Source organism: Stenella coeruleoalba (assembly GCF_951394435.1).
Source record: "Stenella coeruleoalba genome assembly, contig: scaffold_88, whole genome shotgun sequence".
Lineage (NCBI taxonomy): Eukaryota > Metazoa > Chordata > Mammalia > Artiodactyla > Delphinidae > Stenella > Stenella coeruleoalba.
Genome location: NW_027645889.1, coordinates 81,152 through 97,078, shown reverse-complemented (window position 1 = coordinate 97,078; position 15,927 = coordinate 81,152). Strand labels below are relative to the sequence as shown.

At 44.0% G+C, this 15,927-nt stretch overlaps 1 long non-coding RNA gene across 3 annotated transcripts in view; it reads left to right on the top strand.

Annotated features, from left to right (window-relative positions):
• The window catches only part of LOC307181487, a 501,935-nt gene that overhangs the window by 415,664 nt on the left and 70,344 nt on the right, over window positions 1–15,927 (top strand). The gene's annotated exons all lie outside the window — the stretch shown is intronic.

The window sequence follows — 15,927 nt, the reverse complement described above, 5'->3', positions numbered from 1 at the left end:
GCAATTCCAGTCTACCTCCTGAAATCGGTTTCCTGCAATTCTGCCCCGCTTTCAAGTCGTCTTGGCAGCCTTACTTCAGTCTATTTTTGGACGATAGCTGTCATTTATAACTCTGCAGGTTTGTGAATTACAGTGCCCCTGAGCTCCTTTCTTCAACTCGCTTTCTTGTGACCTGGCCGCAACACCGCAGGATGGCTTCAGGCCCTAATCTGGTTCCGGCACGGCACGCTGAGCCTTTGGTTATTTCCTCTTCCTGGTGGGAAATGAGAGTTAAATTTGCCCGTCCAGACACCTCCAGCTAGTCTCTCATTGGTTCTCGCTATTCCTGTTCATCTTCCGCAGAAATTGCAAACCGGGCCAAACAGGAGGTTAAAGGCGCTGACTCTCCAAGTGGGGAGAGTGTTAGTAAAGCGTCTGGAATGTTGCACCCGAGTACCAGGGGAGGAAAACTGAGACATATTTGAACACGTCTCCCGTTCACATGGTTGATCATACTTGGGTTCCACATGCATGTTTTAGCTGAAGGAAGAATACCTTAAACCTGGAGAGTTCAGACCCGTGTAATGGGTACCATGCAATATGACTTCAAAGGGTCTTCATTTGCTCACCGAACCTCTCCAATCCTATCACTGCTGCGTTTATGCCCCTGTACACATGCTTGATTCTCTTTCGGAGACATAGCAATCCATAGGTTTTTAAGATACTTACTAGTCAGGTACATTCTTAGGCGTTTAATATGCGGTGTTGAGTCCATTTCGTTGAGCAAGGAGTAGCTCTTGTCTATTCCATATTTGACTTAAGGAACTTTATCTGTGCTCATTTCAATCTCTGGTTTTATGCAGCACCCCAACTCACCTTTCCCCTTAAGCAAGCATAAGTTGGTTTTCTAAATTTGAGACCCTGTTCTGTTCTGTAATTCAGTTCCTGTGTAGCCAAGTTTACATTCCGTGTATTACTGATATCTTATGATGTTTCTTTTTCTGTGTGACTTACTTCAGTTAGAATCATCATACCTGAATCCACTCATTGTGCTGCTAAGGGCCTGATGACACAGATTTCATTGCTGAGTGATATTGCTTTGTAAGTAAATACCACAACTTCTTTATCCATTTTTCACTTTCTGCGATGTTGAACTTGTACTGTAAACGTGGTTCTTGTAAACAGAGCCGTTCCAAACTTTGGGGTGGCTGTGTCTTTTTGATTTTAATTTCCCTAAGCTATAGGACCATAAGTGGAAGTGCCCTAGGTTCTGTTGCTTTGTTTTTTAGATGTTTCAGGAAACACCATACACTTCTCCCGAGTGGTTGTTGGCAATTTACATCCCGCCCATCAGCATAACAAGGCTCCCAGTTCTCCATGGCCTGTCCTGCCTTTCTGGATTTTACACTTTTTTCAGATGGCCCTTTTGACCGGGGGGAAGTGAGACTTCATTGTAGTGCAGATTTCCTTTGCAAGCTTGCTTGGTTGGCCAAAAAGGGCGTATGCGTTTTTTCCTGAATATATTCAGGAAAAAACGCATACGCCCTTTTTGGCCAAGTGCATCATTGTGGACGTTCTGCCTCTTTTCCTATGCTTTCAATGCAATTCCAGTCTACCTCCTGAAATCGGTTTCCTGCAATTCTGCCCCGCTTTCAAGTCCTCTTGGCAGCCTTACTTCAGTCTATTTTTGGACGATAGCTGTCATTTATAACTCTGCAGGTTTGTGAATTACAGTGCCCCTGAGCTCCTTTCTTCAACTCGCTTTCTTGTGACCTGGCCGCAACACCGCCGGATGGCTTCAGGCCCTAATCTGGTTCCGGTACGGCACGCTGAGCCTTTGGTTATTTCCTCTTCCTGGTGGGAAATGAGAGTTAAATTTGCCCGTCCAGACACCTCCAGCTAGTCTCTCATTGGTTCTCGCTATTCCTGTTCATCTTCCGCAGAAATTGCAAACTGGGCCAAACAGGAGGTTAAAGGCGCTGACTCTCCAAGTGGGGAGAGTGTTAGTAAAGCGTGTGGAATGTTGCACCCGAGTACCAGGGGAGGAAAACTGAGACATATTTGAACACGTCTCCCGTTCACATGGTTGATCATACTTGTGTTCCACATGCATGTTTTAGCTGAAGGAAGAATACCTTAAACCTGGAGAGTTAAGACCCGTGTAATGGGTACCATGCAATATGACTTCAACGGGTCTTCATTTGCTCACCGAACCTCTCCAATCCTATCACTGCTGCGTTTATGCCCCTGTACACATGCTTGATTCTCTTTCGGAGACATAGCAATCCATAGGTTTTACGATACTTACTAGTCAGGTACATTCTTAGGCGTTTAATATGCAGTGTTGAGTCCATTTCGTTGAGCAAGGAGTAGCTCTTGTCTATTCCATATTTGACTTAAGGAACTTTATCTGTGCTCATTTCAATCTCTGGTTTTATTCAGCACCCCAACTCACCTTTACCCTTAAGCAAGCATAAGTTGGTTTTCTAAATTTGAGTCCCTGTTCTGTTCTGTAATTCAGTTCCTGTGTAGCCAAGTTTACATTCCGTGTATTACTGATATCTTATGATGTTTCTTTTTCTGTGTGACTTACTTCAGTTAGAATCATCATACCTGAATCCACTCATTGTGCTGCTAAGGGCCTGATGACACAGATTTCATTGCTGAGTGATATTGCTTTGTAAGTAAATACCACAACTTCTTTATCCATTTTTCACTTTCTGCGATGTTGAACTTGTACTGTAAACGAGGTTCTTGTAAACAGAGCCGTTCCAAACTTTGGGGTGGCTGTGTCTTTTTGATTTTAATTTCCCTAAGCTATAGGACCATAAGTGGAAGTGCCCTAGGTTCTGTTGCTTTGTTTTTTAGATGTTTCAGGAAACACCATACACTTCTCCCGAGTGGTTGTTGGCAATTTACATCCCGCCCATCAGCATAACAAGGCTCCCAGTTCTCCATGGCCTGTCCTGCCTTTCTGGATTTTACACTTTTTTCAGATGGCCCTTTTGACCGGGGGGAAGTGAGACTTCATTGTAGTGCAGATTTCCTTTGCAAGCTTGCTTGGTTGGCCAAAAAGGGCGTATGCGTTTTTTCCTGAATATATTCAGGAAAAAACGCATACGCCCTTTTTGGCCAAGTGCATCATTGTGGACGTTCTGCCTCTTTTCCTATGCTTTCAATGCAATTCCAGTCTACCTCCTGAAATCGGTTTCCTGCAATTCTGCCCCGCTTTCAAGTCCTCTTGGCAGCCTTACTTCAGTCTATTTTTGGACGATAGCTGTCATTTATAACTCTGCAGGTTTGTGAATTACAGTGCCCCTGAGTTCCTTTCTTCAACTCGCTTTCTTTTGAGCTGGCCGCAACACCGCAGGATGGCTTCAGGCCCTAATCTGGTTCCGGCCCGGCACGCTGAGCCTTTGGTTAATTCCTCTTCCTGGTGGGAAATGAGAGTTAAATTTGCCCGTCCAGACACCTCCAGCTAGCCTCTCATTGGTTCTCGCTATTCCTGTTCATCTTCCGCAGAAATTGCAAACTGGGCCAAACAGGAGGTTAAAGGCGCTGACTCTCCAAGTGGGGAGAGTGTTAGTAAAGCGTCTGGAATGTTGCACCCGAGTACCAGGGGAGGAAAACTGAGACATATTTGAACACGTCTCCCGTTCACATGGTTGATCATACTTGGGTTCCACATGCATGTTTTAGCTGAAGGAAGAATACCTTAAACCTGGAGAGTTGAGACCCGTGGAATGGGTACCATGCAATATGACTTCAAAGGGTCTTCATTTGCTCACCTAACCTCTCCAATCCTATCACTGCTGCGTTTATGCCCCTGTACACATGCTTGATTCTCTTTTGGAGACATAGCAATCCATAGGTTTTACGATACTTACTAGTCAGGTACATTCTTAGGCGTTTAATATGCGGTGTTGAGTCCATTTCGTTGAGCAAGGAGTAGCTCTTGTCTATTCCATATTTGACTTAAGGAACTTTATCTGTGCTCATTTCAATCTCTGGTTTTATGCAGCACCCCAACTCACCTTTCCCCTTAAGCAAGCATAAGTTGGTTTTCTAAATTTGAGACCCTGTTCTGTTCTGTAATTCAGTTCCTGTGTAGCCAAGTTTACATTCCGTGTATTACTGATAACTTATGATGTTTCTTTTTCTGTGTGACTTATTTCAGTTAGAATCATCATACCTGAATCCACTCATTGTGCTGCTAAGGGCCTGATGACATAGATTTCATTGCTGAGTGATATTGCTTTGTAAGTAAATACCACAACTTCTTTATCCATTTTTCACTTTCTGCGATGTTGAACTTGTACTGTAAACGAGGTTCTTGTAAACAGAGGCATCCCAAACTTTGGGGTGGCTGTGTCTTTTTGATTTTAATTTCCCTAAGCTATAGGACCATAAGTGGCAGTGCCCTAGGCTCTGTTGCTTTGTTTTTTAGATGTTTCAGGAAACACCATACACTTCTCCCGAGTGTCTGTTGGCAATTTACATCCCGCCCATCAGCATAACAAGGCTCCCAGTTCTCCATGGCCTGTCCTGCCTTTCTGGATTTTACACTTTTTTCAGATGGCCCTTTTGACCGGGGGGAAGTGAGACTTCATTGTAGTGCAGATTTCCTTTGCAAGCTTGCTTGGTTGGCCAAAAAGGGCGTATGCGTTTTTTCCTGAATATATTCAGGAAAAAACGCATACGCCCTTTTTGGCCAAGTGCATCATTGTGGACGTTCTGCCTCTTTTCCTATGCTTTCAATGCAATTCCAGTCTACCTCCTGAAATCGGTTTCCTGCAATTCTGCCCCGCTTTCAAGTCCTCTTGGCAGCCTTACTTCAGTCTATTTTTGGACGATAGCTGTCATTTATAACTCTGCAGGTTTGTGAATTACAGTGCCCCTGAGCTCCTTTCTTCAACTCGCTTTCTTGTGACCTGGCCGCAACACCGCAGGATGGCTTCAGGCCCTAATCTGGTTCCGGCACGGCACGCTGAGCCTTTGGTTATTTCCTCTTCCTGGTGGGAAATGAGAGTTAAATTTGCCCGTCCAGACACCTCCAGCTAGTCTCTCATTGGTTCTCGCTATTCCTGTTCATCTTCCGCAGAAATTGCAAACTGGGCCAAACAGGAGGTTAAAGGCGCTGACTCTCCAAGTGGGGAGAGTGTTAGTAAAGCGTCTGGAATGTTGCACCCGAGTACCAGGGGAGGAAAACTGAGACTTATTTGAACACGTCTCCCGTTCACATGGTTGATCATACTTGGGTTCCACATGCATGTTTTAGCTGAAGGAAGAATACCTTAAACCTGGAGAGTTAAGACCCGTGTAATGGGTACCATGCAATATGACTTCAACGGGTCTTCATTTGCTCACCGAACCTCTCCAATCCTATCACTGCTGCGTTTATGCCCCTGTACACATGCTTGATTCTCTTTCGGAGACATAGCAATCCATAGGTTTTAAGATACTTACTAGTCAGGTACATTCTTAGGCGTTTAATATGCAGTGTTCAGTCCATTTCGTTGAGCAAGGAGTAGCTCTTGTCTATTCCATATTTGACTTAAGGAACTTTATCTGTGCTCATTTCAATCTCTGGTTTTATGCAGCACCCCAACTCACCTTTACCCTTAAGCAAGCATAAGTTGGTTTTCTAAATTTGAGTCCCTGTTCTGTTCTGTAATTCAGTTCCTGTGTAGCCAAGTTTACATTCCGTGTATTACTGATATCTTATGATGTTTCTTTTTCTGTGTGACTTACTTCAGTTAGAATCATCATACCTGAATCCACTCATTGTGCTGCTAAGGGCCTGATGACACAGATTTCATTGCTGAGTGATATTGCTTTGTAAGTAAATACCACAACTTCTTTATCCATTTTTCACTTTCTGCGATGTTGAACTTGTACTGTAAACGAGGTTCTTGTAAACAGAGCCGTTCCAAACTTTGGGGTGGCTGTGTCTTTTTGATTTTAATTTCCCTAAGCTATAGGACCATAAGTGGAAGTGCCCTAGGTTCTGTTGCTTTGTTTTTTAGATGTTTCAGGAAACACCATACACTTCTCCCGAGTGGTTGTTGGCAATTTACATCCCGCCCATCAGCATAACAAGGCTCCCAGTTCTCCATGGCCTGTCCTGCCTTTCTGGATTTTACACTTTTTTCAGATGGCCCTTTTGACCGGGGGGAAGTGAGACTTCATTGTAGTGCAGATTTCCTTTGCAAGCTTGCTTGGTTGGCCAAAAAGGGCGTATGCGTTTTTTCCTGAATATATTCAGGAAAAAACGCATACGCCCTTTTTGGCCAAGTGCATCATTGTGGACGTTCTGCCTCTTTTCCTATGCTTTCAATGCAATTCCAGTCTACCTCCTGAAATCGGTTTCCTGCAATTCTGCCCCACTTTCAAGTCCTCTTGGCAGCCTTACTTCAGTCTATTTTTGGACGATAGCTGTCATTTATAACTCTGCAGGTTTGTGAATTACAGTGCCCCTGAGTTCCTTTCTTCAACTCGCTTTCTTTTGAGCTGGCCGCAACACCGCAGGATGGCTTCAGGCCCTAATCTGGTTCCGGCCCGGCACGCTGAGCCTTTGGTTAATTCCTCTTCCTGGTGGGAAATGAGAGTTAAATTTGCCCGTCCAGACACCTCCAGCTAGCCTCTCATTGGTTCTCGCTATTCCTGTTCATCTTCCGCAGAAATTGCAAACTGGGCCAAACAGGAGGTTAAAGGCGCTGACTCTCCAAGTGGGGAGAGTGTTAGTAAAGCGTCTGGAATGTTGCACCCGAGTACCAGGGGAGGAAAACTGAGACATATTTGAACACGTCTCCCATTCACATGGTTGATCATACTTGGGTTCCACATGCATGTTTTAGCTGAAGGAAGAATACCTTAAACCTGGAGAGTTGAGACCCGTGTAATGGGTACCATGCAATATGACTTCAAAGGGTCTTCATTTGCTCACCGAACCTCTCCAATCCTATCACTGCTGTGTTTATGCCCCTGTACACATGCTTGATTCTCTTTTGGAGACATAGCAATCCATAGGTTTTACGATACTTACTAGTCAGGTACATTCTTAGGCGTTTAATATGCGGTGTTGAGTCCATTTCGTTGAGCAAGGAGTAGCTCTTGTCTATTCCATATTTGACTTAAGGAACTTTATCTGTGCTCATTTCAATCTCTGGTTTTATGCAGCACCCCAACTCACCATTCCCCTTAAGCAAACATAAGTTGGTTTTCTAAATTTGAGACCATGTTCTGTTCTGTAATTCAGTTCCTGTGTAGCCAAGTTTACATTCCGTGTATTAGTGATATCTTATGATGTTTATTTTTCTGTGTGACTTATTTCAGTTAGAATCATCATACCTGAATCCACTCATTGTGATGCTAAGGGCCTGATGACATAGATTTCATTGCTGAGTGATATTGCTTTGTAAGTAAATACCACAACTTCTTTATCCATTTTTCACTTTCTGCGATGTTGAACTTGTACTGTAAACGAGGTTCTTGTAAACAGAGGCGTCCCAAACTTTGGGGTGGCTGTGTCTTTTTGATTTTAATTTCCCTAAGCTATAGGACCATAAGTGGCAGTGCTCTAGGCTCTGTTGCTTTGTTTTTTAGATGTTTCAGGAAACACCATACACTTCTCCCGAGTGTCTGTTGGCAATTTACATCCCGCCCATCAGCATAACAAGGCTCCCAGTTCTCCATGGCCTGTCCTGCCTTTCTGGATTTTACACTTTTTTCAGATGGCCCTTTTGACCGGGGGGAAGTGAGACTTCATTGTAGTGCAGATTTCCTTTGCAAGCTTGCTTGGTTGGCCAAAAAGGGCGTATGCGTTTTTTCCTGAATATATTCAGGAAAAAACGCATACGCCCTTTTTGGCCAAGTGCATCATTGTGGACGTTCTGCCTCTTTTCCTATGCTTTCAATGCAATTCCAGTCTACCTCCTGAAATCGGTTTCCTGCAATTCTGCCCCGCTTTCAAGTCCTCTTGGCAGCCTTACTTCAGTCTATTTTTGGACGATAGCTGTCATTTATAACTCTGCAGGTTTGTGAATTACAGTGCCCCTGAGCTCCTTTCTTCAACTCGCTTTCTTGTGACCTGGCCGCAACACCGCAGGATGGCTTCAGGCCCTAATCTGGTTCCGGCATGGCACGCTGAGCCTTTGGTTATTTCCTCTTCCTGGTGGGAAATGAGAGTTAAATTTGCCCGTCCAGACACCTCCAGCTAGTCTCTCATTGGTTCTCGCTATTCCTGTTCATCTTCCGCAGAAATTGCAAACTGGGCCAAACAGGAGGTTAAAGGCGCTGACTCTCCAAGTGGGGAGAGTGTTAGTAAAGCGTCTGGAATGTTGCACCCGAGTACCAGGGGAGGAAAACTGAGACATATTTGAACACGTCTCCCGTTCACATGGTTGATCATACTTGGGTTCCACATGCATGTTTTAGCTGAAGGAAGAATACCTTAAAACTGGAGAGTTGAGACCCGTGTAATGGGTACCATGCAATATGACTTCAAAGGGTCTTCATTTGCTCACCGAACCTCTCCAATCCTATCACTGCTGTGTTTATGCCCCTGTACACATGCTTGATTCTCTTTTGGAGACATAGCAATCCATAGGTTTTACGATACTTACTAGTCAGGTACATTCTTAGGCGTTTAATATGCGGTGTTGAGTCCATTTCGTTGAGCAAGGAGTAGCTCTTGTCTATTCCATATTTGACTTAAGGAACTTTATCTGTGCTCATTTCAATCTCTGGTTTTATGCAGCACCCCAACTCACCATTCCCCTTAAGCAAACATAAGTTGGTTTTCTAAATTTGAGACCATGTTCTGTTCTGTAATTCAGTTCCTGTGTAGCCAAGTTTACATTCCGTGTATTACTGATATCTTATGATGTTTCTTTTTCTGTGTGACTTATTTCAGTTAGAATCATCATACCTGAATCCACTCATTGTGATGCTAAGGGCCTGATGACATAGATTTCATTGCTGAGTGATATTGCTTTGTAAGTAAATACCACAACTTCTTTATCCATTTTTCACTTTCTGCGATGTTGAACTTGTACTGTAAACGAGGTTCTTGTAAACAGAGGCGTCCCAAACTTTGGGGTGGCTGTGTCTTTTTGATTTTAATTTCCCTAAGCTATAGGACCATAAGTGGCAGTGCTCTAGGCTCTGTTGCTTTGTTTTTTAGATGTTTCAGGAAACACCATACACTTCTCCCGAGTGTCTGTTGGCAATTTACATCCCGCCCATCAGCATAACAAGGCTCCCAGTTCTCCATGGCCTGTCCTGCCTTTCTGGATTTTACACTTTTTTCAGATGGCCCTTTTGACCGGGGGGAAGTGAGACTTCATTGTAGTGCAGATTTCCTTTGCAAGCTTGCTTGGTTGGCCAAAAAGGGCGTATGCGTTTTTTCCTGAATATATTCAGGAAAAAACGCATACGCCCTTTTTGGCCAAGTGCATCATTGTGGACGTTCTGCCTCTTTTCCTATGCTTTCAATGCAATTCCAGTCTACCTCCTGAAATCGGTTTCCTGCAATTCTGCCCCGCTTTCAAGTCCTCTTGGCAGCCTTACTTCAGTCTATTTTTGGACGATAGCTGTCATTTATAACTCTGCAGGTTTGTGAATTACAGTGCCCCTGAGCTCCTTTCTTCAACTCGCTTTCTTGTGACCTGGCCGCAACACCGCAGGATGGCTTCAGGCCCTAATCTGGTTCCGGCATGGCACGCTGAGCCTTTGGTTATTTCCTCTTCCTGGTGGGAAATGAGAGTTAAATTTGCCCGTCCAGACACCTCCAGCTAGTCTCTCATTGGTTCTCGCTATTCCTGTTCATCTTCCGCAGAAATTGCAAACTGGGCCAAACAGGAGGTTAAAGGCGCTGACTCTCCAAGTGGGGAGAGTGTTAGTAAAGCGTCTGGAATGTTGCACCCGAGTACCAGGGGAGGAAAACTGAGACATATTTGAACACGTCTCCCGTTCACATGGTTGATCATACTTGGGTTCCACATGCATGTTTTAGCTGAAGGAAGAATACCTTAAACCTGGAGAGTTAAGACCCGTGTAATGGGTACCATGCAATATGACTTCAACGGGTCTTCATTTGCTCACCGAACCTCTCCAATCCTATCACTGCTGCGTTTATGCCCCTGTACACATGCTTGATTCTCTTTTGGAGACATAGCAATCCATAGGTTTTAAGATACTTACTAGTCAGGTACATTCTTAGGCGTTTAATATGGGGTGTTGAGTCCATTTCGTTGAGCAAGGAGTAGCTCTTGTCTATTCCATATTTGGCTTAAGGAACTTTATCTGTGCTCATTTCAATCTCTGGTTTTATGCAGCACCCCAACTCACCTTTCCCCTTAAGCAAGCATAAGTTGTTTTTCTAAATTTGAGACCCTGTTCTGTTCTGTAATTCAGTTCCTGTGTAGCCAAGTTTACATTCCGTGTATTACTGATATCTTATGATGTTTCTTTTTCTGTGTGACTTACTTCAGTTAGAATCATCATACCTGAATCCACTCATTGTGCTGCTAAGGGCCTGATGACACAGATTTCATTGCTGAGTGATATTGCTTTGTAAGTAAATACCACAACTTCTTTATCCATTTTTCACTTTCTGCGATGTTGAACTTGTACTGTAAACGAGGTTCTTGTAAACAGAGCCGTTCGAAAGTTTGGGGTGGCTGTGTCTTTTTGATTTTAATTTCCCTAAGCTATAGGACCATAAGTGGAAGTGCCCTAGGTTCTGTTGCTTTGTTTTTTAGATGTTTCAGGAAACACCATACACTTCTCCCAAGTGGTTGTTGGCAATTTACATCCCGCCCATCAGCATAACAAGGCTCCCAGTTCTCCATGGCCTGTCCTGCCTTTCTGGATTTTACACTTTTTTCAGATGGCCCTTTTGACCGGGGGGAAGTGAGACTTCATTGTAGTGCAGATTTCCTTTGCAAGCTTGCTTGGTTGGCCAAAAAGGGCGTATGCGTTTTTTCCTGAATATATTCAGGAAAAAACGCATACGCCCTTTTTGGCCAAGTGCATCATTGTGGACGTTCTGCCTCTTTTCCTATGCTTTCAATGCAATTCCAGTCTACCTCCTGAAATCGGTTTCCTGCAATTCTGCCCCGCTTTCAAGTCCTCTTGGCAGCCTTACTTCAGTCTATTTTTGGACGATAGCTGTCATTTATAACTCTGCAGGTTTGTGAATTACAGTGCCCCTGAGCTCCTTTCTTCAACTCGCTTTCTTGTGACCTGGCCGCAACACCGCAGGATGGCTTCAGGCCCTAATCTGGTTCCGGTACGGCACGCTGAGCCTTTGGTTATTTCCTCTTCCTGGTGGGAAATGAGAGTTAAATTTGCCCGTCCAGACACCTCCAGCTAGCCTCTCATTGGTTCTCGCTATTCCTGTTCATCTTCCGCAGAAATTGCAAACTGGACCAAACAGGAGGTTAAAGGCGCTGACTCTCCAAGTGGGGAGAGTGTTAGTAAAGCGTCTGGAATGTTGCACCCGAGTACCAGGGGAGGAAAACTGAGACATATTTGAACACGTCTCCCGTTCACATGGTTGATCATACTTGGGTTCCACATGCATGTTTTAGCTGAAGGAAGAATACCTTAAACCTGGAGAGTTAAGACCCGTGTAATGGGTACCATGCAATATGACTTCAACGGGTCTTCATTTGCTCACCGAACCTCTCCAATCCTATCACTGCTGCGTTTATGCCCCTGTACACATGCTTGATTGTCTTTCGGAGACATAGCAATCCATAGGTTTTAAGATACTTACTAGTCAGGTACATTCTTAGGCGTTTAATATGCGGTGTTGAGTCCATTTCGTTGAGCAAGGAGTAGCTCTTGTCTATTCCATATTTGGCTTAAGGAACTTTATCTGTGCTCATTTCAATCTCTGGTTTTATGCAGCACCCCTACTCACCTTTACCCTTAAGCAAGCATAAGTTGGTTTTCTAAATTTGAGTCCCTGTTCTGTTCTGTAATTCAGTTCCTGTGTAGCCAAGTTTACATTCCGTGTATTACTGATATCTTATGATGTTTCTTTTTCTGTGTGACTTACTTCAGTTAGAATCATCATACCTGAATCCACTCATTGTGCTCCTAAGGGCCTGATGACACAGATTTCATTGCTGAGTGATATTGCTTTGTAAGTAAATACCACAACTTCTTTATCCATTTTTCACTTTCTGCGGTGTTGAACTTTTACTGTAAACGAGGTTCTTGTAAACAGAGCCGTTCCAAACTTTGGGGTGGCTGTGTCTTTTTGATTTTAATTTCCCTAAGCTATAGGACCATAAGTGGAAGTGCCCTAGGTTCTGTTGCTTTGTTTTTTAGATGTTTCAGGAAACACCATACACTTCTCCCGAGTGGTTGTTGGCAATTTACATCCCGCCCATCAGCATAACAAGGCTCCCAGTTCTCCATGGCCTGTCCTGCCTTTCTGGATTTTACACTTTTTTCAGATGGCCCTTTTGACCGGGGGGAAGTGAGACTTCATTGTAGTGCAGATTTCCTTTGCAAGCTTGCTTGGTTGGCCAAAAAGGGCGTATGCGTTTTTTCCTGAATATATTCAGGAAAAAACGCATACGCCCTTTTTGGCCAAGTGCATCATTGTGGACGTTCTGCCTCTTTTCCTATGCTTTCAATGCAATTCCAGTCTACCTCCTGAAATCGGTTTCCTGCAATTCTGCCCCGCTTTCAAGTCCTCTTGGCAGCCTTACTTCAGTCTATTTTTGGACGATAGCTGTCATTTATAACTCTGCAGGTTTGTGAATTACAGTGCCCCTGAGCTCCTTTCTTCAACTCGCTTTCTTGTGACCTGGCCGCAACACCGCAGGATGGCTTCAGGCCCTAATCTGGTTCCGGTACGGCACGCTGAGCCTTTGGTTATTTCCTCTTCCTGGTGGGAAATGAGAGTTAAATTTGCCCGTCCAGACACCTCCAGCTAGCCTCTCATTGGTTCTCACTATTCCTGTTCATCTTCCGCAGAAATTGCAAACTGGGCCAAACAGGAGGTTAAAGGCGCTGATTCTCCAAGTGGGGAGAGTGTTAGTAAAGCGTCTGGAATGTTGCACCCGAGTACCAGGGGAGGAAAACTGAGACATATTTGAACACGTCTCCCGTTCACATGGTTGATCATACTTGGGTTCCACATGCATGTTTTAGCTGAAGGAAGAATACCTTAAACCTGGAGAGTTAAGACCCGTGTAATGGGTACCATGCAATATGACTTCAACGGGTCTTCATTTGCTCACCGAACCTCTCCAATCCTATCACTGCTGCATTTATGCCCCTGTACACATGCTTGATTCTCTTTTGGAGACATAGCAATCCATAGGTTTTAAGATACTTACTAGTCAGGTACATTCTTATGCGTTTAATATGCAGTGTTGAGTCCATTTCGTTGAGCAAGGAGTAGCTCTTGTCTATTCCATATTTGACTTAAGGAACTTTATCTGTGCTCATTTCAATCTCTGGTTTTATGCAGCACCCCAACTCACCTTTACCCTTAAGCAAGCATAAGTTGGTTTTCTAAATTTGAGTCCCTGTTCTGTTCTGTAATTCAGTTCCTGTGTAGCCAAGTTTACATTCCGTGTATTACTGATATCTTATGATGTTTCTTTTTCTGTGTGACTTACTTCAGTTAGAATCATCATACCTGAATCCACTCATTGTGCTGCTAAGGGCCTGATGACACAGATTTCATTGCTGAGTGATATTGCTTTGTAAGTAAATACCACAACTTCTTTATCCATTTTTCACTTTCTGCGATGTTGAACTTGTACTGTAAACGAGGTTCTTGTAAACAGAGCCGTTCCAAATTTTGGGGTGGCTGTGTCTTTTTGATTTTAATTTCCCTAAGCTATAGGACCATAAGTGGCAGTGCCCTAGGCTCTGTTGCTTTGTTTTTTAGATGTTTCAGGAAACACAATACACTTCTCCCGAGTGTCTGTTGGCAATTTACATCCCGCCCATCAGCATAACAAGGCTCCCAGTTCTCCATGGCCTGTCCTGCCTTTCTGGATTTTACACTTTTTTCAGATGGCCCTTTTGACCGGGGGGAAGTGAGACTTCATTGTAGTGCAGATTTCCTTTGCAAGCTTGCTTGGTTGGCCAAAAAGGGCGTATGCGTTTTTTCCTGAATATATTCAGGAAAAAACGCATACGCCCTTTTTGGCCAAGTGCATCATTGTGGACGTTCTGCCTCTTTTCCCATGCTTTCAATGCAATTCCAGTCTACCTCCTGAAATCGGTTTCCTGCAATTCTGCCCCGCTTTCAAGTCCTCTTGGCAGCCTTACTTCAGTCTATTTTTGGACGATAGCTGTCATTTATAACTCTGCAGGTTTGTGAATTACAGTGACCCTGAGCTCCTTTCTTCAACTCGCTTTCTTTTGAGCTGGCCGCAACACCGCAGGATGGCTTCAGGCCCTAATCTGGTTCCGGCATGGCACGCTGAGCCTTTGGTTATTTCCTCTTCCTGGTGGGAAATGAGAGTTAAATTTGCCCGTCCAGACACCTCCAGCTAGTCTCTCATTGGTTCTCGCTATTCCTGTTCATCTTCCGCAGAAATTGCAAACTGGGCCAAACAGGAGGTTAAAGGCGCTGACTCTCCAAGTGGGGAGAGTGTTAGTAAAGCGTCTGGAATGTTGCACCCGAGTACCAGGGGAGGAAAACTGAGACATATTTGAACACGTCTCCCGTTCACATGGTTGATCATACTTGGGTTCCACATGCATGTTTTAGCTGAAGGAAGAATACCTTAAACCTGGAGAGTTAAGACCCGTGTAATGGGTACCATGCAATATGACTTCAACGGGTTTTCAGTTGCTCACCGAACCTCTCCAATCCTATCACTGCTGCGTTTATGCCCCTGTACACATGCTTGATTCTCTTTCGGAGACATAGCAATCCATAGGTTTTAAGATACTTACTAGTCAGGTACATTCTTAGGCGTTTAATATGGGGTGTTGAGTCCATTTCGTTGAGCAAGGAGTAGCTCTTGTCTATTCCATATTTGGCTTAAGGAACTTTATCTGTGCTCATTTCAATCTCTGGTTTTATGCAGCACCCCAACTCACCTTTACCCTTAAGCAAGAATAAGTTGGTTTTCTAAATTTGAGACCCTGTTCTGTTCTGTAATTCAGTTCCTGTGTAGCCAAGTTTACATTCCGTGTATTACTGATATCTTATGATGTTTCTTTTTCTGTGTGACTTATTTCAGTTAGAATCATCATACCTGAATCCACTCATTGTGCTGCTAAGGGCCTGATGACACAGATTTCATTGCTGAGTGATATTGCTTTGTAAGTAAATACCACAACTTCTTTATCCATTTTTCATTTTCTGCGATGTTGAACTTGTACTGTAAACGAGGTTCTTGTAAACAGAGGCGTCCCAAACTTTGGGGTGGCTGTGTCTTTTTGATTTTAATTTCCCTAAGCTATAGGACCATAAGTGGAAGTGCCCTAGGTTCTGTTGCTTTGTTTTTTAGATGTTTCAGGAAACACCATACACTTCTCCCGAGTGTCTGTTGGCAATTTACATCCCGCCCATCAGCATAACAAGGCTCCCAGTTCTCCATGGCCTGTCCTGCCTTTCTGGACTTTACACTTTTTTCAGATGGCCCTTTTGACCGGGGGGAAGTGAGACTTCATTGTAGTGCAGATTTCCTTTGCAAGCTTGCTTGGTTGGCCAAAAAGGGCGTATGCGTTTTTTCCTGAATATATTCAGGAAAAAACGCATACGCCCTTCTTGGCCAAGTGCATCATTGTGGACGTTCTGCCTCTTTTCCTATGCTTTCAATGCAATTCCAGTCTACCTCCTGAAATCGGTTTCCTGCAATTCTGCCCCGCTTTCAAGTCCTCTTGGCAGCCTTACTTCAGTCTATTTTTGGACGATAGCTGTTATTTATAACTCTGCAGGTTTGTGAATTACAGTGC